Below are 24633 nucleotides of genomic sequence, written 5' to 3'. Positions count from 1 at the left end.
GACAAGACATTATGCTGTCTTCTGTTTCCAACTGATCTTCCAAACGGCTACAATGAGCCTGAATGGGAGTGGGTGGATTAAGCAACAGCTGCTATTATCTTAATTCATTCATACTTTTCAACTAAAAATTAAAATTAAAATGCACACTTTAAATGCATAGCATGCCAGCAAAGTTATTTGTTTTTAATTGTCTTTTTGAACATACGCCAATATTGAATGTCAGCAGAATATGGATTGAATAAAATGAACAGCTGAATGGCAAGACAAATGCACTCTCTCTCTCTAACATCATGAAAAAACGTCATCATATGTGAAGAAAACGGATAAACTTATTGCCCAAATATTTGCAGTTTAAAGAGGTATAAAAGTAGATGTTTGGCTCCTCAGAAAGTCATGAATACTGACAATACATTTGTGTAAAACAATAACAGCAAAGACAAAATACGCAATCAGCTACACTAAGTTTGTTATTAAAGTAGATGGCATATTTAATATCTGCATAATCTTGACGTGAATGTTTGTGTTATCATGCCAGCATGTTTAGTACTGTTCAGTAACTATTCAGAAAAGTGGAACGAATAAACAGACTTATTTATGAACATTCAAAAAACAACAGGAAAAATAACAGCCTACTTTCCCGCCTGCAGAACTAGGACAGAACCTACATTTCCGATGAAGGATTTTAACCCAGTAATGTTTTTAAAACCAGAACACTTCTAGCAACTTCTAGAACTTTCAGCACAGTACCAAAAGTGGGACACAAATGTAGAGGATGTAAAGGATGCACAGCCAAAACCAAAATAAGAGCAGTATATGGGCTGCAGCTAAAAAACACTTTACAGCCGTAGTTTTTTAATTGGCATCAGATTTCATCATCTTGCACTACGACGACCTAAAACGTTGCCACAACCTTCACACTGAGCCAAATCCACAGATCCATTTCACCAAACTGACAGATTCAGGAAATATATGGATCCCAATAAGTATTTTTCCCCAGCAGAGTCAGACACCTCTTCCCAAAAACCTAACTCCACTTATGCATATGGTTTGCCCCTGCTGCCATAGCAACAGACACCCTGCTTTAGTGGCCAGATTAGTTTGGCCGAAATTGGTCATACCATTTAAGAAGCAAATTAAGAAATCCTTCACATAACGTTGCTTTTCACAGTGAAATGACACTGGGTGTTGTCAAGTGCTGAAAAGAACTTCAGTGGGTGAGCCTCCAGCAAAGGCTCGGTGCCTTGTCAAACTCAGCCCAAAGCACAGGACCTATTAGAAACTCCACACCTCACTAGAACTGAATAAGCGGTAAAATGACAGCCGATCTACACTACAGTGTGAGGGGCTTTCATATTCGAGAGGACTCACCTTTACTTAGTGGATGGACTTGAAAACACAGAAGGTAGAGAAGTCCTGCCCAGTCAGGGACACCAGAGGCTGGGGAGAGTGTCAGCAGAGTCCTCGGGATCTGAATGATGATCGGTTCTTTCAGTTATATTGATAAGTGTCCTTTCAAATGATGAGTGTTTAACTAGATTTTCTCAGATGACTTTAAAACTTGATGGTGGTATATCGTCTATGTTCTGCAGTCCAGCTGGACGGATCCTTGAGTCCACACAGACAGGAAAACAGCTGTTGTCACAGCAAGTTGTCCGTCCTCCACAGGCCAAAGTAAGACATCTAGCAGTAGAGCTAAATGAGACAGAGAGAGAAGAAGAGAAAGGAAGGACACGTTGATAAAACTTTAAATTGCATTTGAGTCACAGAAACATGCAGAGAAAGCAAGACAGAAATAAAGATCAAATCAATGCAAAACTTAAATCAACCAGACAGCTTTGATTAGGTGCGCATACCTAAGCCCTTTTCATCACTGAAAAGGTTGTTTGGTCAAGTACTTCCTAATATTTATTAGCAAATTCTGATTATAACTAGATTGTTTCTGATTACATATGCATGTACCTTTGAGATAGGGTCATAGTTTCCCCCATTTTAGGAAGGCACAGACTTTAATATGTTAGAGGTATTGTTTGTTTACGCCTCCAAGCACATATTTGGACATTTAAAAAGAAGCACAGATAGAACTGATTGAAAAGAAATTGACAAATTGATAGGAGAACAGACATCTGATTACAATCACGTTTCCTTAATTATTGCTGCAATTTATGAAAAAAGAAGAAAAAAACAAATGAACAGGCAGAAGTGATGAATAACATCATAGTGACAGCTTAGCCATGAGAAATATGTAAGATCAAAACTTAACTGTACTAAAATATAAACTAACTTTATCTTCTTAAAAAGGTACACTGCACAATTTTCCCACTTGCTTATCATTATGTTATTACTGTTTCTCTCCCAGTGTTAAAGGTCCCAATTTTAGTCACCAAAGTCTTAAATGGAAAATTACCTGGGATTCCTCAAAACTATTACTTCCTAAAACAGAATTATCGTTGGTGACCTCAGGCTACATTAGTGGGCACAACCAAAATGTCCAACATTATTTCAAATGTTTGAAGTGAGACCTTTCTGCTCAAACATGTCCCAATTTTGGTCGCCAATATCCCCTTTAAAAAGGAAATACATTTCATTCAGGAAGTGATGAAACCATATCCGACTAAAACTGTCATAAGTGGTCTAATTCTGAGCTATGGGTAGCAACTGAGTCACAACAGAAAAGTAGATTCATAACAAGTTATCTGAATTAAATGATCAAATATGTAATTTGCAATGGTTCTCCTAAGAAACACGCATGAGTGATTTCTGATCTGATGACCATTTGGCAGGACAACATCATGTCAGTGCCTTGCAAAACTGTTACAGATTATATAGTTTAAAAAAGACAATGTTGGTTTCCTGTTTAAGTTTGGTTTACTGAAACGACTTACGACTGAAAGCAACTGGCCTAAACTTAACTGCTCTTGGCCAACTTGGTCTGATATGTTCATTGCATAGACTCTCCACAAAAAAGGACGTCGTCTCTGGGTCTGAAAAGTGAAGCCGGTGCAGAAGTGCCTTACAGCGCAATACCACTGGGCTATAACCTTCTGGCTCCAGTGGACTCCCATTTAAAAACTATCAACCAATATTTTTTTCCCTCATATCATTATGGTGTCATTAGCTTAATTCACACATTCTCATCAGAGTTCTAGAAGTTCAGCTGAAAATAATTTCAAAATAATCCAATCGAGTCAATTTCACCCCTCAGGTTAGCTTTGGCTCTAAAACACCAACATAGTGACAGCCAGAACGCCAGACTCAAGGCTTTAAAACAGCAACTCGCCAACCAGCGGGTGATGTCACAAAGGGTTGCCACTTCATTCACACCTGTCTGCCTAACCTACGATGTGCGATGTTTGTGTCTTCCTCCTTAACCAGAGGAAGAACGTGTCACACATCTTTGTACACATGGAACAATGCAAAGGGAGAAATGGGATAACCGCTGGTTCATGTTGTACAAACACATCACGTACATCTGATGGAAAACTAAAACAAAAACTCTATCGGACCACTCAAATGTCAGAGCACACTGATGCAGGTCAGCACCAACTCGTCCAGTATAAAAGGGGTGGGGCCACAGCAGCATTGAAAAGATATTAAGTGGTTTCTGGTGTGTACAGACCTGAATATATATATTTTTTTTCTCCCTGTGCATAGAAATCCTCTGGCTTTAAGTAAAGGTTAGAGAAGAGAGGGTCGGAAAGGGCGTCTGTGTGAGAGAGAAAAGAGAAAGAAGAAAGGAAGGGGTAAGAGGGAGGATCAGCTCGGCAGACGGAGAGAATGATGAGTTAAATGTCAGAAACTGGAGATTACTGACTATAACCTCAAGAAGGTGGTGGTCTCGTGTCGATATGTGGAGGTGACATAAACAGGAACATAAAGGGAAGAAGGATGATAGAAAGAGAGAAAAATCTCGAGTGATTAAAGACCAAAGACAGAGAAAGCAGGTTTCATGTCACATAACTAAAACCAGGTAACAAATGTCTTTGAAATGAGGATCTGAAACACTAACAAAGCATCTCGGCTCAGAGAGAGTGTAGTAAACAGAGGGCAAAGTGAAACAAGGAGTAAATAAGGGAGAGGAGAGGAGAGGAGAGGAGAGGAGAGGAGAGGAGAGGAGAGGAGAGGAGAGGAGAGGAGAGGAGAGGAGAGGAGAGGAGAGGAGAGGAGAGGAGAGGAGAGGAGAGGAGAGGAGAGGAGAGGAGAGGAGATGGAGGGTGTATGATGGGGAAAATAGGCCAGACTTTACTGAACTAGAACATAGGAGGCAAGAGAAAGAGACAGCGTAGATTCAGGCTAAAAGAAATGGGTGAAAATTATGTTTTGATCCACTGCTGCACCCAGCAGTCAGCTTGAGGCCATAATATATCAAGTAACAGCGAGAAAAGGAGAAAACCTGAGCGATACAGCACAGAATGGAAAGCATGGACAGGCGATAGAGAAGGTAAATGGAGGCTTGGGATGAATGAGGAGTAGGAGGTTTTAGAAGTGAGGGCAGCCTGAAATGAAGATGGATCCACAAAGTGAGCTATCGAATAATTTACAAGATGGAGTTTTACGTTCACATACGTGCAATAAAGTGCTCAGTGCCGTTTTGAATCCAAATGACACCAACAAAGAGGAAGCGAAGTCATGATGAGCTCCATTCAGAGACCAAAGGCTGGATAAGTGGTTTGATGAGAGAATAAAAGTGGTTTTAGCTGCTAACAATTGAAATTCAGTTAAACACAGCTGTATGATCTGAAACTTGGGTCCTGCTGGGTGATGTCCCTTTAACTCAGTGACACAAATCAAAGCAAATCAGTGGCTCTGTATTCATCACCCTCTGAATCGGCTTGTACAGTAGGTGCCTCACAGCGGTAACATCTACATTTCTGAAAACTGATGATTAACCAGCATAATGTGGTTTCAAGTCTCATGTTTTTCTTGTTCCCATTTCATCCTGTGACACATAGCACGTGAGAGCTCACCAAAGAGTAAAATCCTTTCAGCCCAGTTACCCACATTTCACATAATTCCAGTTGAAATGTTGAACTGTTTAGCCGCATGAGTAGATGCTCCACATTTCATTGGAAAATTAGATTTAAATATGATTAAATATCATCTTTCTGTACAGAGTGCAAGTCATACTGACCTGCTGCTTCTTGTTGTATATGTGTCTTTATTTTACTCATGTGTTAATTCGGTAGGAATGTAAACATGAATGGTTGTATGTCTCGAATGGAGTGACTGGTGACCACTCTGCCTCTCACCCACCCAGGGTCGGCTGAAAAAGGCTCCAGGTCCCTCACGACCCTCACACAAGCAGATAAAACCTTTTTCTTTTTGCAACTGCATTAAGTATGACAAAATAGTCCTAGGCAAGAGGCACAGCCATTTTGTTCATCATAATCTCTGCCTAACTGTAGCCAAGAATTTTAATAACGCCAAATGACCATCAGCGTGAGTAAATATGACCTTTCCCTAACTTTCACCAACCATAGTCATTACAGAAAGCTAAACTTTAAAATACTTTGGCATCGGACGTTAAAAACATGGTGGGCGTTTCAGGGATTGATGTTTTACTAAGCCATGGAATATATTTGTGTACTACAAGGAAACACAGAAACACAGAGTAATAACTTTCTAGTCTTTGCTATTTTTGCAGTAATTACCCTGAACTTGGCAACATCCAGTGCTGCAGTTTTCCACAACACTCCCTCTTACACCCACAGCAACAATTTACTGAGTGAACTGCAGCAGGTCAGCAGTATCAGAGGTAGACAGTCTGTCATAACCAGTTTCCACCAGTAAAGAAAAAAAAAGCCCTCAGGTAGGGCCTTTTTTGTTCTTTTTAAATCAAGTAACCACAAAGAAATATATGCACATCCACCCACTCTCTTGCACACTGTCTTTCAATGTCATGAGTCTGTGTGCATGTGAGGGGAGGGGGTTAGAATATAAGGAAAAAAATAATTATTATTATACGACTTGTGAACAAGCATATATGAACTCACAAAAAGGTCTAATGGGAAACATTGTCCTAACTTTATCCTCTGCTATGTATACTAATAAGGTTTTTGGAAAGCAGTTCTGCTCTGCAGTCCCATTACTAATCCTTTGTTGAATAGGAAAATGTTGTGCTGGCACAACTGCGATGATACAGAGTAAAACCAAACAGACAGTCTATACACAGTGATGGATGTTTACAATTGACTTTGGGTACACATTTTTTTCATCCACATTTATATCTCAAATAGGTTATTTTCAGCAAAGCTGCTGAATTCCACGATCTCAACTCAAATGAGAATTATTATCTAAACTCGTTCCTCCCAATTCAAGTTCACTTTAGAGAAAAAAACAAACAGCCAAAACAGCTAAAAGGGTAAATATTTGACAACGAGTGGAGGAGGTGGTTTGACTACGAAACACAATGCAAAGGAGGAAGACACCCACTTTAATGGACACATATAGAGTGTGAGACACGTACATGGAAGGAGGGAGCGGACATACGAGACTCCAAGTGATGCTGTGAGGAAGCGGAGAAGAGGCAGGTTTTAAAGGTAAAGGAGGATCAATTACAGATCCGCACAGAGTGGAGGGCAGTGGGGGGGTTGAGAGGATGACTGAATGTTTCGCATTAGTCTGTTGTCCCGAGCAACCATGTACTCTCCCACCCTCTTCTTCACTTTTTTTTCTCTTACAGCAAGCCAAACTATATCTCTTTAATACGTGTAAAAATGTCCCCGACGATCTTTCCTTCTCTTTCATCTAAGCCTGAAAAGTGCAGCTTTTCTTCACCCTTCATACCATTTCTCTGCACTCTCATGACTGGTTTTCCCATGAATGACAATGTCTTCTTCTTCTCTGCTTCCACGCCATTTCTTCATCCTGCGTTTCCTGGTCTTAGTGACAAAAAAAAAAAAAAAAGAAGAAATCCTCACAATCCTCTCCTTCTCTGCTTGTACCATTCAATCTCCTGTTGTTTTTGTCTGAGGGTGTGTGTGTATGACTTTCGGATGACCGCCACACAGCCAGAACCCACTTTCTCTGCCACTGCCCACAGTGCACCACTCTAACTTGGCCGCTGAAATTCCTCCAGCCCGACGAACAGACTAACTGACTGGTCTGTCAGTGGAGATGAAATCACACCCACATGCTGATTATCCCACACACACACACACACACACACACACACACACACACACACACACACACACACACACACACACACACACACACACACACACACACACACACACACACACACACACACACACACACGCACACACACACACGCACACACACGCACACACACACACACACACACACACACACACACACACACGCACGCACACACACACGCACACACACACGCACACACACAGATACACACACACACACGAAACAATGACTTCATCTTTTTCTAACTCCAAATCAATGACAAACTTGCCCATACACACAGACACAAACACAGTCACTTATCACATAAGCCATCATCACATGGACAATAAGAGGGAAAAGTCAAATAAAAGTGTTCTCATTTTGAGAAATGCACTCGATAAAAATGTTTTTTGCCACTTGTGAATGAGTAAGCATGCGTAGTAGACCATCCCTGATTAAATAAAAGATCAACTCCAAATCAGATGCAACAGCTACAGAAGTGTCAATTTGTCCAAAACACATCTAGCAAATTGTACCATGCTGTCCTGATAACTAGCTGTCTTTCCAGCAGCACAGACAACCTGTTCTCAATGCAGGGTGTCAAATACTGTCGTTTTGTTACATCCTACTGGTATCACACACATAACAGCACAAGGTTTAGAAAGAGCTTAGGAAAAATAAATCATGGTCTTATGAGCATCATGCGAGTTACTTTATGTCGATTACAAAAGTAAAATGTTTTGATTTTTTTGGGGAGTTGAAGACTGGGATTTAGGGTGAAAGTCCTGTGTTTGTCCAATCCAATCACCCCCGACCTCCTCCCTTATCCCTACAATGACTTTGTCACTCTTTTTACTCGGTCACATGACCTGCTTTTTTGCTCCGTGGTCACGGTGCTGATGCAAAAGGGCACCTATAGCACTCGTCTCTGACGCCAACAACTTTAACTGATAGCATTTGCTCGTGAGATCATGAAAGTACAGTGATTCAACTAATGGACAAATTATTTTTAATTATATTAATAAAAACTAGGTTCTTTCCTGAGGCATACATGTGCATCAAGCAGTACATTATAATTAAGAGTAAATGCTCTACTTTTAACATTTATTTTGAAAGAGTAGGCATTCTGACTAGAAAGAACGTGGATCTGTATTTTATGGCCAAGTACTGCAACTTTAACCGATAAGATTCAGCACTTCACCTCCAACCAACTGATTATGTATTTATTTTTCTTAGGACTCAGACACATGGTGCCAAAACAAGTGAAACGTGAACACTGCTGGCTGTAGGGGAAGTGTCAGGGCAGTGATTAAGTGCAAATCACCAGCAGTCGAGTCAAACATACAGGTTTATACTGCTCTCAGCAGCAAGCACATACAGCTGGAGAAAGAACAGCAAGGAAAACACAACTCTGTCAGTCACCCTGCTTTAAGGAGGCTTAATTGAGTAATCAGGTGAGTTTTTAACTCCGTGGTGTTATAAGGCGCCGTGTTTGGATTGATTGATTTGATACCGCCAGGAGAGGGTGAGAACCTTTGTCAGTGTCTGACTTAGAATGCGAGGCTGTGGCTATTTCCTGGACGTAGAACACTCCACTGCAGACTCAAAAGATAATTGCTCCAGAGGATTTGTTCATATGATTGAGTCTCAGGTTGACAGCAAGAGAACTGACAAATTGCCCAATCAATTCCTTTAATAAATTGACATTCCCTTATTTTTTTGACATCGCAAACACAGTTTCACAGTCAACTAATATTGCCTTTATTCTGCTGACGGAATATTAACTGTATTATATATAAAACAAAAATATAAAATACATTTTATTTTAAAGAACTTTGACCTTGGTTCTCAAATAAAAACTCATGTTATGTGAAAAGGTCTTTTTGCTCTATGACCTTCACTATTCAGTCATTCGTAGAATTCAATGAGTCTTTATTTGGACTTTTTTTTAAGACAAAGAAGCCCAAAAAAAACATTGTAGATGTTTTGAGTACTAGGCAATTATTCCAGTGGATAAATTCTCTACAAGTCATTAATCGTGCACTGAAAACATTTCTGTGTGATAACTGTCCATTATCCGAGTTGTTTAAATGTTGCAAATTGAGGCATGTGCATTACAAGCCTCGTATCATCTTAATGGCTGCTGGTTCTGTCCACTGGAGTGTATCTGCAGAGTTATAAAGCCACTGCTGATTGAGCTTGAAAAAGAGGAAATAATAATCAGGCACCCTGCAGACACAACAATGGCTATCATAACTACTCCCTGGGTGTCATTAGAAGATCCCAAATAAACACACTTACATTCATATGTTTGTTGCACAGCTTTGACATACATCTATATTTATATATCCCTGCGAGAAAACATTTCCATAATGTATCTAAATATAGTCAGCCGAATGATTTCCTCCTGTCCTTTGCTTCACCCTCTACACAAAAACCCATCTCATCCCAATGCTATTAACCAGCAAACCAATGCTGCATCTTTATCCGTGCCTCATAATCAGAGGATCCGCCACTGACAGCTAGGATTGATGGAGATGGAGGGAGGAAAAGAAACACTGGAGGAGGACGGAGGGAGGGAGAATTTGGCCTCAGTGAAGGAGGGATGGATGGAGGAGAAACAGAGGCTGAGGAAGGTGGGGGGTGGCGGTGGAGGTTGAGGCACATGCACAGCTCTTTGGGCGAACTCGGAGTGTATCAAAACAGATGACTCAACGGGATAAAAAGAAGGATTTAATGCAGCCAACGCACACCTAATGCTGAGAACAATGTAAAGTGGGAGGAGGGCACAGAGGGATTTTATTCTAAGCCTGTTCAGTAATGTATAAGCATTTTTTTTAACAGAATAAGAGAAAGAGAAAGGAGACAGTGCTGATGAACAGGATTATAAATACAGTAGATAAGCATAGCGAGGTCATGTGAGGTGAGGTAGGCCTCTCTTTCACAGCTCTACACATCCATTTCAATTCTAAAAAACTAATCTTTCGCCTTCCTGTCATTTATCCTCATCTCCTTATTCGTCTTCTGTGTTCCTGTTATTCAGCTGCTCTCTATCCACCGTTTTAACTTAGAAAACAGCACATCATCAAGGTTATCACAAGCGTGCTGTCTTTCAATCCACCACCTTTTTACTCCACTTGACTTGCTACTATTGTTATTCTGTGTATTTCCTCTCTCTGTATTCTCACTACAGCCTTTTTTTTATTCTCGTCTGTATTCTCTCGTTTTACTCTGTTATTAGAACGGCGTTGCAGCAACTGACAGGACTCAACAGGTGAGGATCAAAAAACCAGGAAGACTAACACGGTGTTAACACTAGGGCCCAATCCCAAAGTCCACACTAAACCCTCACTGACTTAGCTGACGTCACAACTGTAGTGTTTAAGTGTTTGAGTTCATGAGTGCTGAAATGGTATAAAAGGTAAAAAAATGGGACACTTCATTGTGACATCACACGCTGCTTGCATCGCCATCAGAAAAGAAAAAATGCCACACCTCCAAATAAATAAATGAACATGCATATATATACTGTATATAGCAATATGTATCTATGTATTTGTGTGTGTGTTTAATGTTTAGCCTACACATTTGAACGAATAACCTAAATCATCAGCACACTTTGAATTGACCTTCCACCCTTCCTATTTCATACATTCTGTCTCAACAAGGCAATACTCAACATGTGGAATACTGATGCTGCATCATTTTCTCAGGTCCAATCAAGAAACCATGTTTTCACTGGTGATTGCGGCTTCTCGGGTGTTGGGAATCGGAAATTGCGCAGAGATGCGTAATTCTCTAAACCTATTCCCAAAATGAAAAGAATCTGTGATATGTAGAATAATTAACACGTTACAAACACTTCAATCAATCAAAACCGTTTCTTCCCTACAGGTTTTCACTTTTACAAACCTCCTGCTTTCCTCCCTTTTTTCTTACCTTTTGCTGACATCATGTTTTTCTCTGTCTTTGTTTTCCCTTTCCTCATTTTGTCCCTTGATATGTCTCTTTTCATTCACTCCATCTGTCACATAATTTCTGTTTCTCCTCACTGCCCACCTTTTTCATGTCTCCTGAGGAAAGAACAGTTGGCCAACTAACCGAGACTCTGTCAAAGTCACATGATTCAATGAGGTATATCCACGTGTTCACTCCAATTGATCGCAAACAACTCATCATTAGTGGGTTTATGAGACCGTGCCTTAATTGGACCTGACAATGCGCTATGGCTAATCTATGGCTGGGTTCAATGTGGCAGCAGCAAACAGGAGATGCCGTCAAGTGGGTATGTCTCACTATTGTCTCCCTACCCTAATATAATTGTGGTTAGCACCTACAGCATATCAGTTGACTGCTTATTAAAATACAGGAATAAAATGCAGCAAAGCTAACTGTATTGTCTGATGATTGTGCTTTAAAGGCGCATTAAAAATACTTTTCAAAAACATTGACCGACACAAAGTGGACACAAATATTTTGTATTAATTTCATGAAAAACAAAAATCCATATGTAACCACCACATCCCCTCTTTCTGAGGTGCAATACAGATTGCAATTTAAATGCTGACCAAGCCTGCCTGTGTGTCAGGAATAATTAATAATTCTACAGTCAAGTAGAACTCTCTCTCTCTCTGGAAACACTCATATGAATCCTGGAGCTGTTTGATGCTGCAGGTATCTAATATACTATACATATGGGAAAGTCTCCCACAAACAGCTGCCAAACCAGACTTATGCTACTTGACATTTTGTCAAAGTCCTGATGACAATCGTTTTCGGAGAGGCTAATTAATCTAACTTGTCGCATCATAATAAATTTGTATGGACATTTAGATTTGTAATTTCATTTTTGGTAACAGATGTGAAATGAAAGGTGTTTAGTGAGTTTGAACAGGTCTGCGTGTGCACCTCCATGGACCAACTCATTAGAACCCACATGGTAACTTGTAGTCATGGTGATGAGGACTGATGTGTTCAGCTGCTCCTATGAAAGCAGATGCTACAATTCTAATTTCATTCTGCACTTGAGCGCTGACTTGCAGGGGCTGAACTCCTTAACTCTTTAACCGAGACCTAGATTTGATATGTTGAAAAGTAAAAAGGTCACTTTAGTGCTGAAATCTGAAATCTGAGAGTGAGAGCAGCTATTTCAGGGCTGAACATGTCCTCTGGTTTAAACTGTGAGAAACCAGCAAGAGTAGTAGACTGTCATTATCCTCCATTTGCTGTAAGCCTGCTATATTAAAGCACAGTATAGAGCACTGCTGATGAAAACACGTTTACACTATGAAGTTATTAAATTCAACGAAATATCACGTTGGATAAACAATCAATGAATATGATATTTTATAATTTGTTATTTCATTTGGTTAGGCGGAAAGTATTTCCTCAGAACAGCATCAAATTACTAAACCATGAACTTTTTATCTCATAAGGTAGAGAAAGTCCAAATGCAGTGAGGGACAAAAACAATGTTTTGGTTGGGCTGGGTCAACAAGTTTAACATTGGAAGTACTGTACAGGGCAAATATGGCCACTGGTCTTTTTTGTTTTTTTAAATGGTACACTTTGGGTTTGTTGCATGCGCCATGAGGACGACTACACACATTAGAACAAACCAGAAACAAATGTGGGTGACTGAGTACACAATTGAGTTTCATTAGTTAGTTAGTTTCATTATTAATGCTCGATTCAAATATCTGTAGGTGTTTGAATATCAAGTTCAGTTCTCAAAAAGTCTCCTTTTGATATCCTAACTTAAAGATTATTGTTAACTGTCAAACGCAATCTGCAGTCCAATTACGGTAACAGTGGCAAAAGAGAAGGCAGGGAAACCAAGACATCCTTATCCGTCTTCCTCCAACTCGTCCAAGAAGCTCCGGATCCACTCCATGACATCATCAGGAACCCAGGGTTCATGTGGACTGACCAGTAAATGGAGAGCTTTACCTTTTGGGTGAGCTCCCATTTCACTGCTACAGTCCAGTTCATTGACCGCATTGCTGCTGCTGCTGCTGCTCCTCCCACTCCACTGAAATAAAAAGCCCTCCAGCATTTCATACACTCTTCAGCCATATGCATAGTTTTTTTTTTTTTAATGTTTTTGTACAGTACATTAAAGGTTAAATAAGCAACATATATTTTGATGATTTATGGGTAGGTGTATTTTTTACTTTCAGCAGAGCCTGACTGCCTGCTCCCCCCTGCTTCAAGTCTCCCTGCAAGCTAAGCTAAACACGTCCTCACTCCATCTCTGCCCCAAACGCAAAGCCATGAGATTGATGTCAACCCTTCATGTCACTGTTGGAGAGCATATTTCCAAAAATGTTACACTGTTCCTTGAACTAGACGCAGAGTACCTGGAACAAACAGAAGGATGCAGGACTCCTTCTCTGTTTTTGTGTTAACAGTAATGCCAGTATGCCAGTAACCTCCAAAGTCTTCAAGGAAGCTGCATACACATAAACACACTCACACTATTCATATCCTTTAGGTGTGCCAAGCAAGCATAATAAGTATATACTCTGCATTTGGCTGCTGCAGACTGATTGAACATGGAGGAGAGTAGACTTTAAAACTCTCCCCAAAACTGAATCTGTTTTATCAACTCTCATAAATGCAATTAATTAGTCTCTGCAAGTGGCTGCCGGATAAAATTTTGTTCAGAGTTTATGGTGTCTAGGTTACATTTGTGCATGTTCTTTGAAAATCACTTTGGATACAAGCTTACTTCAAAGAGATATCCCAATTAAATGTGTGTATGGACTTACACTTTCTCTCAGTAATACACACACATGCTCAGTTCTATCAAAGGGTGAAGTCACAAGGCATTGATTTATGAGGAACGGGCCAAATGGTGTACATTAATATAACAGGGGAACAATAAAGCAAAATGGATTCCTGCAAATGACCATTAAGCCACTTTATATCTGTACACAGCATTTTGTTTTGTGTCTTCATTAATTAAACTAAGATTCATGGATAAATGACTTTTTTTATTATTTGTATTTGTTTTCTCATAAATCCCCATGACATGGTTGCAGTCCAATTAGGGCTGCTACCTCGGGAGGGAGTTGGCATGGAAACCCCACTTGACAGGCCGAGGTGTCAGTGGGAGGGCAGGATATGGTGGGCGATGAGAATATAAATACTGCAGCGTACGAAAACAACAACAAAAACATGAACCTAAACACAGTCAAAAAGCATATGGCAGCCCTCGCAGCGCGGAGTAGGTGGGACACACGCAGGAGCTCAGCACAGACTTTGGAGGTGGAACCAGAACACATTTAGAAGACCACTTCCTCCACCCTCAACATGTTCGCTGACAGAAATTTCTTGCTCGAACAGCACTGATGAAGGATGATGTCATATCAATCATGCTGAGGGGATGAGCGACCCCGTCACTGACCGCCTGAGGAACGTTCAGACACACCCGCGGTTCATTCTCACTCCATCCAGATTACCACGTCGGGACCCGGGAACTTCACAGTCATTCGGCTGCCAGTAGATTATTAAGGTGCACACTTGGTAGTTGGAGCATAACTTTACACCGCTGGTCACCTACTGTCAGTCGGCTTTCCTCTCAGCCTGTTCCCGGGGCTTCCCATTCAAACTGAGGCAGAAGCCAATTCAGCTGTTTAATATGCCGGTGCACCGTTTTGTGACGTCATCAGTATGCGACGGTCACAATTTATTCAGAATACAATTGTTAATCATAAAGACAGAAAGTCTGAGAGGTATTTGTTGGGCTCAGTGAAGGGAAAATGTATTTGTTTTCGGTTTTGTTTTTTGCAGTAAGCAGACAAATCATAACCTCTGGGTTAAGATATTTGCTTTATTGTATGTATTATTATAATCAATCAGCTTGATGGGAGGGGCTTATTACATTTAAAGGAGCCTCCTGAGTATGGAGGGTCAGTGTGGGCCAAGTTACAAAAAAGATAACAGCTACTTTGTTGAGACACCGTTGACTTTTGAAACTTTTTGGTTTGGAAATTGTTTTATTGTTTTATTTTTAGCAAACATTTTTGTTGTTTGTTGGTACCTTTTTCTACTTGTAAATATATTTTTGCCACCGATCTGCACTTCTGGGAGACAAGCACAATAAATGTCACCATCTCTCTACCTGTGACTACACCATGTTTTGTGTTATCTGAAGTTGAAACCCGTCACAATGATATTCTACAATGTGATTAGTTTAATATGGGACTTCTCGCCTACATATAAAAATAGAAGAACAGTAAGTGGGGGGTTGCTACTGTAACCTTTGCCAGCAACTACTGCTATTCTTATGTTGCAGATAGAGGTCAATGAAAGGCATAGATTGTCGCTTAAAGCTGATCACCTCCCAATTGCGGTTTAGCTCAGCAACAAACAAACCTGAAGTTGTTCTGTGGAGGTTGTTTCTCTGATTGTGTGACTAAAATGTGAATGTGGGGCAGATTTAAGAGAAGATGCAAAATCTTAACTTACTTTTTCTCGTTTTCAAATCTGAATCTGTTAAAAAGCTCAAATATAATATGCCTACCAAGTACGTATTCATCAATTTTGCTATTGAGACATAGAGCACCAAAATAGCTTGCTTGCTAAAGCAGAACTGTGAATATGACGGTTTTCTGTGTTGGATTCTGCTGAAAAAGAGCATGCAGGTTATCAAATCCTCCATGAATGAATACAGACTGAATAAAGGCAAGTTTGTTACAACGGGAAATACAACTGTTGGCGCATTATGTCCTTGATGTTTTGTACTGGCAAAACTCCTGGTCAGGCTTACCCTTTTATTTTTTATTATAAAGATAATTTAGTTATTTTTTTTGTCAAGAGCAGCTTACAATTATACGGTTTTAGTTAAAGAAAATGAACACTGAGATCAGAGCTATTACTGATTGAGCTTGAGCCCATTTCCAATTTCTCAAGCGAAGCCATCTCTGCTTTATCTATTCTGGTGCCTGTAATGCTTTCAAAACTGAATCCCAAGTCAAGCATGTTTTTTTTTTTTCTTTCTGTCTTGTACCAGAAAGCTACACAACAAGTGCAATAGTAATCTTCCAGTGGGTTCTTGTGCATGTAATTAGCAGTCGTAGATCTTTGAAGTTTTGGGTATTTATGCTCCCAGTGAGCATCACCTGCTCGTCTGCGGCTGGCGGGCCAGTGGTGTGATTAGAGACCTGCTGGGTGTTTAGGGAGCTTTTAATGAAATGGCACCAATGGCAGGCCGAGCAAACGTAGGCAACAGCAAAGAGCACAGTACCCTCTCTGTGGGACAGCAAAATGTGCTGGGTCCAAAGGCTTCAGCAGAAGGGAAGAGCTCTGAGGCTTTCTTTTGTGTCTCTGAGTTGTCAGAGTGCCTCTTTGTAATTCCATTTTTAGGGTTTTAGCTCAAGCACTTAAAATGTGTTAGAGTTAAGTGAACTTCAGTTTTATTGGCAACATACAAGCCACTGAGGACAGAGCGAGCAGAGTGTGCGTCCACGCCACCGGAAATCTTGATCACATTAAGTCCATTCATTTCGGGTTGTGGTGAAAGGTTTAATATATCCATATTATGCCATATTATGTAAAGCTTTGAATGTATTTTAGTGTCTGTTTGATGTTGATTCAAGTGGGATTAATGGATTATCAAAGAACAAATACCAAAGCAGCAGGAACTGTAATTCATCTCCATCATTTGTATCTACACAACACCACTAAATACTGTGCAGCGGATGCTTTTACATTTGCCATAATGAATGACAATAAGACAAAATTCCACTGACCGGGTTATGATGAGATAATGCAGTTGTATTCAGAAGTTTTGGTTGAAGTCATTGAAATGCATTTTTTTCACCATTCCACAGATTTCATGTTCAACATTTGGCAAGTCGAACATCAATGTGTGATGCAAGTAATTTTTCCTACAGTTTTACAGACATATTTCATTTTTAATTCACTACATATCAATTCAAGTGGGTCAGAGTTTTACATACATTAAGTTGACTGTGCCTTTAAACGGCAACAAAAATAATTGCCATGGCTTTAGAAGCTTCATATAGGCTACAGTAGATGTATTTTATGGTCTACCTTCAAACTCAGTGTTTCTGTACTTAAAATCATGAGAAAATGCTTTTCTGCAAGAGGGATTGAAAACTTCACAAAATATGAGGCACCATGAGGAAGAAAAAAAAATAGTGTACGTGCACATGTTGAAGCAACATCTCAAGACATCAGATATAAAGTTAAAGCCCAGTTGGAAAGGTCTCTTCCAAACCCAACACAGTTACAGCAGTTCTATCAGGTGGAATGGTGCCATATTTCCAGGAACTTACTGTGAGAAGCAACCATTTGACCCATGTTGACAACAGTTTACAGTAAAGGCAATGCTACCAAATACTACTGAAGACCAACTGAGAAGGTGATGATATTTCATATTACTAGAATGAAGTAGTGATCCTAACTACAGGTGACAGGCTACATTTACTGGGATAAAAAAAAAAATGGGTTTAAATGTATTCAACTAAGGTGTATGCAAACTTCTGACTGTACATTTGACTCACCAAGTTAACATTGTAGGCCTGCTGGTGCTTAAACAACAGACTCCAACTGCACAATGAGCACTGGCAGTCAGGTGATGACAGTGGATGTAAACAAACCAGATGTCATCTGTACCAATTAACTTAAGGTGAAAGGTGAAATATATTTCTTGGTTTTCTCATGTTCATAAGGATGTAAACGTAAACTACAATGGTAAAGCAAGAGCTCAAAATTGTCACATATAATTGAATCTATCTCTTTCATCTAGCTTTTCATGAGGCTGTCAGAATGGCTGTTTGTCCCCTGATTGTTCACTGCAAAGCTGAGTAGGTGCTGCTGGTAGCTTCGTATTTACCATGGAGACATGAGAGTGGTATAGAAATAACTGTAAATATGAATGTGCTTGTGAAGTTTCTATCATCTGCCATACCTTTGTTGAATGCATTAGGCCCGCTCCTCCTGCCTACAGTGCCTATTGTGCAGTGCAGAATTATCCATGGCACGTGTGATTGAAATAAAATACCTAGTATCCCCATAATTTGTCTGCTGTTATGTGCACAGCTACATCTACATGCACCATGAATGCACAGACTCACTCATTCACATCTACCTACTGTCACTCCAGCCGTCCTTTTCATACGGTTGTTTTGGTGCATCCGTGGGGCTTAATTTGCACAGCATGCATGTAAAAGGCTGATTGTTTTCTCATTGGCCAGAACACCCTTCTGTCTGCTTAATTATTCATTTGGATGACCCGCGTTTAATGGGGTTCGCCCACCCAATGATATGCTTCACTTCTCTCAACAGCGGTCGGCACCCGTTATCCGTCAGTGAACTGGTTTCAAGTCAGTTTCACTAACTGGTGACACATGGAAGATGTGTTCTGATCATTGAAATCATCATCACTCAGCGTAAAGGATCAGTAACAGCAAGGCAGAGTGCAGGGGAAAAGTGTGGATTTTAAACCAGCTAAAGCAGTTTGTTTGTTTGTTTTTACCTTCTCCATGCCTCACAAAGTCAGACACAAACATTTTATATGATTTACACTGGCAGGTTTGTCAGTATAAGCTGCAGTTATAGTGCCTTTAGCTGTTTACTACAGGTAATGTCTAAATATGAATAGATTTAATACAGACGCTTATTTCAGCTAAGCAATATCACCATCTGAAAATGAATTCCGGTCTTGCTATAAATTCCGATGAAACACGTTATGATGGTAACAGTTGTTGCTGTAGCAACTCGTGTGGTACCCAGACAGCTATAAAACATAATCCTGTTTACCCCAGTGTCTCTACTGTTTAGCCTTCATACCACTAGTACACTTACGTCAATAACTATTATTTAAAAGGTACTACACCCTGAAGAGAGCTGATTATGGAGGGCTTCGTTGCTATTTGCCAAACAATGTTTTCCCATAATTACAACAAATTGTGCACTTTAAATACTTAAATTAATTAATTATTCTATCTCAAATCGCCCACTGGTCTGATCTTTTGACCTAGAGTGGAGCGCAACACCAGTGTGTGGAAACAGTTTTTACATTTAATATGCACTCACTGTCTGCATCAAGGATAAGATATGAAATGGTATTAAAAAAAATATATATATATATATATGAAGGCTAAATTTATAGTCTTGTAATGTCAATCTGGGTTTCAAACATTTCTGAAGCTGCATCCCATAAAAGAGTGGTTTTAATACAGCAGTAGTTGCAGATGGAGAACTTTAATTTAACCTATATTGGCACACAGCACCGGAAAGATTAAATTTCCCTTTTTAAATACATATATATTGATATATTACACTAAACCAGACAGCGGCTTTAATATCACCCTGGACACCTTTCTGCAATTTATACGAGAGTCAGTAAACTGGATTTGGGTGAGTTTAGGGGATTGACGGGAACATTTTGTGGGGGGTGAAATTGGAGCCATCCTATCATAAAGGGCCTTAATCCAGCAGCCTCTTAGGACAAGCATGCAACCAGCAGATTATAGTTCATGGTAGACTCACTCACATGTATTTGGAACAGAGAGCACAGGCTCCAGGTGTCTTGTGAGACAGATACAGAGCTCTGTAACAGACAAAACCTTAGTTTCTATGTATGTCTATGTCTATGTATGTATGCAAGCCTGGCTCCCTGCTTCCTTTTTTACAAGTGTACAAGTGTGTTTTCCGGGTGCTCTCTCTGCTCTCGAGCTGTTTTTCTTTGTTCCATTGTGTCGTTTCATGTTGTCAGGAGCAGTGTAATGGTAATAGAGTCTTTGAATGAGTTGTTTGAAGTGTAGTGGACAGCCAGATGTTAAAACTAACAATATCAATGTAAGAAGCACCATTTATCAATAATATCACGTTAAATATGACTACAAATTTATCAAATATATTTTTACACAAAGAAAATGAACATTTTATATGGCAAGATTTGGCACTCTGCATCTATGTGTATTGAAAAAAACATAAAATGTTGATGAGAACTGGAGCCCAAATGCAGAAGACAGTGTTGGCTTGCACTGCATCTGTATACCTGCGGCTGTCAGTATAATTATAATGTGTTGTATAAAGGTCATGGTTTTGAGAAGCATTAATGATATAATGTTTGTTTCGTTTAGAAAAACTCAGGAAATATGGCAAGAAAAAACAAAACTGTGACATAAACTGTAAAGAGCACGATCACCATAAATAAAAATAGGTTCAGACAGAGAAATGTATTTGAAAATAGATTACTTCAAAGACAGTAGTGCCATATTTCGTAAAGCTGCCAGTTGTGAGTGTTTTTTTTAGGTCATTGTGTGCTGACTGATAAAAAGTAAAAGCATGAATCAGCAATTTTTAAAACATCAACTGTAAATTTGTTTCCTATTGTTATAACAGAACAACATCCACTTGTCGTGTCCACAGCCTTAATAAACAATTATATAGTTATGTTTAGGAACTCACAGCTCTTGGTTAAGGTTAAGGAAAGGTTGTGGTCTGGTTTAATGTCGAAAAAGTTCACAGTGACTTACAATAAAACGTGTTTATTTACATTTTGTCAAAACCATAATCGTCTCTTAACATTAACCAAAGTGCTATTTTTCCCTAATTAAACCACAGATGGGACTTTGGATGCAGACCCCAGTCTCTGGTGTGAGAGTTGTGAGCTTTGTACACCCTCCCTCCACCCCGACCACCTCCTGTTCACTCTGATGCAGTTCAAAACAGAGGCGTGTCACAATAAGCTGTAACAGTTAAAACTGCTGCTCTTCAGAATAATGAATTTGTTATTACTGATGTTGCACTGCAGCACCTGATGGCCCCCGGTGCCGTGTGACTATGCATTGCATTATGTTGCGTCACGCTGCTGCCCTCTCGCTCTGCAGTGCCCAGAGTCCTTGACGACATGCTGGGTAAACACTGCTGTCATCCACTGAGTGTGGGCTTCGCACTGGAGTGAACACAAGAAACTCCAAGACAGGGACAAGTAACAGCTGAATCTCCTCTGTGTTTGAAACTTTTCTACCACACTGCATCACACTTCAAGAAAGTGAAGGCCATCAGATTGTGTGCAGAAGGTGAGAGAACAGTCTTTGACCGTCACATAAATAGTACCATGAAAGCACCAAAATAACAAAGTATCAGTGAACCAACTGTTCTATTCTTGTATACCACTTCCAACCACAGCATTTCCTTCCTGTTCATACACACATTTTCAACTTGCGTCACTCTTTTTTTTTTTTTTTATCTCTCCATAAATCCTTAAAGGACAAACACACACACACTCACACTGGTTTATGTCATTGCAAACGTTGTGATTAAAGCTTATGCTTTGAATGTGAATGTCAGCTATATATTGTCGCAATATATTTTTCAGTCTGTGGAGTTAAAACACCTATCCCGAGTCCTGATGATGAAACAGCAGGAGACACGTTAAACTGGGCTTCCGTGACAGCTGCCACTCACTTGTATCCAAGAATGTTCTAAATAAAGCTGGACATGGTTTGGTGGAAGCAATGACACAGTTCCATACAGCAATATGGAACAATAATTCAAAGCATTGTAAATTACAAAAATTAAAAATACAAAAATAGTCAGTATGCAACCCCCCCCCCCCCCGTGAGTAAATGTGGATTCTAGGAAACCATTTCAGTACAACCTCAGAAAACAAAAAATAATGTATTTACAAAAAGCATTAATTTCATGTATACTAACTGCAAAAACCATAAAGGTTTCATGCTTCAAATAAACAGATCAGAGAATCAGCTCTCTTAAAGGAAAACTCAACTGAAAATATGTCTTTTGAACAGTGAATACTTTGGCTGACAAGTGGATGATGAAGCAGTTGAAGTGTAAAAGTATCTGAAATCAGCTTTGAGTAGTTACATGGAGCATGATTGCAGGAAAGTGGAAGAAGAGGAAACATCGCGAACGTGAAAGTGAGTCAACCTGCAGTTTCCCCCTCATTGTAGGGCACATGCTTACTGCAGTCATGTCAGCACTCTCTCTCACACACACACACACACACACACACACACACACACACACACACACACACACACACACACACACACACACACACACACACACACACACACACACACACACACACACACACACACATATAATGACACTGGCATTCTTTGATGATCAGAATTGGCTCATCCATATTCTCCCCCACCTTGCCTGACAGATCACTGACGCTGGAGTAAACCAAGAAGTGAGGCAGCAACAGTAACAATCCGCCAACTGTTTGTCCGCTTGGTCTTGGCCTGACAAACATGGCAGAAGGCTGCGGCCAATGAGTCAACACACTGTGACCGGCTAGACTTATGGGCAATATGGCCAACACTGGCCCTGTTTGGACTGGGGATTGCTACAGTTTCAAAACAGGCTCAGGTGTCATTACCATTTTTTTTTTCCAATTACATTTAACTATGCTCTAAGAGTAAGGAATTCATTTGGTTGTATCTCTAACAGTGTAGTTTACAAAGCTCTCTGGGCAGGATTAATTAGTACAATTCTAAATGGAACAAGTACCTTTTCAAATCCACCTTACAGCACAAAGGCAGACTTTATATGTGCACATCGAATATATTTTTCCTGAAATTATGGTTACTATAGATTTACATGGGTGTGTTATGTAAACACAAATGATCCTCAGCAGATTATGAAGTGGGAATATTAAAGTTGTTTATTTTATGTTGCCTTTAATTATGTTTTAAAGTGTTGTTATGTGCTGTATATCTTGAGTTCCTCCATTAGTAAAACTTCATTCAGTAGAGTAATTTTGACTTGAAGTGAACAATAACTGAATTAAGACTGTCAGTATAACCTTAACAGTACATTTATTCAGGTGGTAATTAAATCACATTAAAAGTTTAAGACTAGTGCTGGAGGTGTACACTGCTTCAATAGAAAATAGCTCATGTGAAAGCAACATTTCTCATATAAAACCTAAATGGTTCTAAACTAAATGAAATGTGTTTGCTTTGAACTGGACTGAATTGAGGGGAACTGATAAGAAGATTATATGTGAACTGACCTGAACTGAGAAGATCAGTGTTACTGTCAAAATACAGTTGTTTACAGTGTGTGCACTGCTGAGCAGGGTAATATACTGCTGCATCCAACAGGGGAGGTCCTGTTCAGCTATGTTATCTCATAAATCACGTGTGTGTGTGTGTGTGTGTGTGTGTGTGTGTGTGTGTGTGTGTGTGTGTGTGTGTGTGTGTGTGTGTGTGTGTGTGTGTGTGTGTGTGTGTGTGTGTGTGTGTGTGTGTGTGTGTAGTATTGGAGAGAGGACATATTGTTTAGTCTTCACTTCTTAAACGTGTTGTTTAGGTATTAAGACTTGGTTTTAGGATTTAAGGATTTTACGCTGAGGTTAGTGTAAGAGGAAGACATGTAGTTGCGGCGCTTATTTGTAAAACCTTGCTGGGTTCGAACTCAGAAGTAACCAAAGAAAAAAATTGACACTTTCTTTGTGCATGTCCACTCATTGCTGGTAGTTAATGTAGTCAACTGAGGCAATACATTTGTCTGTGCACGTCACATGTGACCAGGAAAGTTGAGTTTTACTGAGTTTTCATGCCTACGTGGAACAGCATGAATTGTACATGAGCTTCTTACGCTTAACCCTAAAACCTCTGGCTCCCTCCTGAATCTTTCCCTTTAAGGCACCCATGGAACAACAACAACAAAAATGATAAGCAGCCAAATAATGTTGTTCGCAGAGAGCAACAGACAAGAAAGAAGGTGATTATTCATCATTCATTCATCCTTGGTGCTCCCCACCAGCCATGTCCTCATGCAGCTGTAGCATTGCCCTCTGTCTGCTGCATTTCTTTGGCCGTATACTCAAATAAATAGCTGATTATCAGTCAAAACACTGTAAAATATATCGTCGTCCACAGCATGCTTTGCACTCATATTTCGTAACTAGTCTAAGTACAAGCAAGAAAAACAATGTTTAGTTTTGGTGCAGCGCTTAGAGCGCCCCCTGGCTACACTGACAGCTCCATCAACCTGTAGTTCTTCAACATACCAACTATGTAGCTGTACACTTCGAACAATGAGAGCTGGTGCTAGAAAATCAAAAGATTTTGCGGCCGTGTTGCAGAGACAGATAATTTATTGAGGAATTTATTGTCTACATTTGCAGACATCCACAAAAAAAGAGCAACTTTCCCTTTGACAACTAACATGCAGTAAAGGGAGGACAGACAGATTTTTGAGAATTGAAATACTTTATAAAGTACCAGAATCTCATAACTGTGCACAGTTCCATCCTTGGAGAGATAAAATAGTATTATTATTAATAAAAAATAAAAAAAACTATGAATGGCTGAAAGATATGCAAAACTACACACTCTCAAAGTTCCTGTGAGCACAAAAGTACCTCAAGGCATACAGTTTTAATCACTCACACTGTATCCTGTCACTTCAGTAACTGCTCATACCACAGAGTACCTCTCCTGCACACAGAGATGTTTAATTCTTTATTAAATTCCA

The 24633-nt window shown here is 39.8% G+C and overlaps 1 protein-coding gene across 1 annotated transcript in view; it reads right to left on the bottom strand.

The window, feature by feature from the left end:
- Window positions 1–24633, bottom strand: part of LOC138615728 (protein phosphatase 1 regulatory subunit 29-like) — a 238873-nt gene that overhangs the window by 152676 nt on the left and 61564 nt on the right. Inside the window, exon 2 of the mRNA XM_069689511.1 lies at window positions 1369–1692. The gene's annotated coding sequence lies outside the window, so the exon portion shown is untranslated. The remainder of the gene's footprint in view (window positions 1–1368; window positions 1693–24633) is intronic.

The sequence above is a fragment of the Brachyistius frenatus genome, unplaced genomic scaffold, assembly GCF_029030835.1.
Source record: "Brachyistius frenatus isolate BFR_SWC_R1_liver_20210118 unplaced genomic scaffold, ASM2903083v1 Contig_7, whole genome shotgun sequence".
Taxonomy (NCBI): Eukaryota; Metazoa; Chordata; class Actinopteri; family Embiotocidae; genus Brachyistius; species Brachyistius frenatus.
The sequence above is the reverse complement of the archived record's forward strand: the minus strand, read 5'-3'. Positions and strand labels throughout refer to the sequence as shown.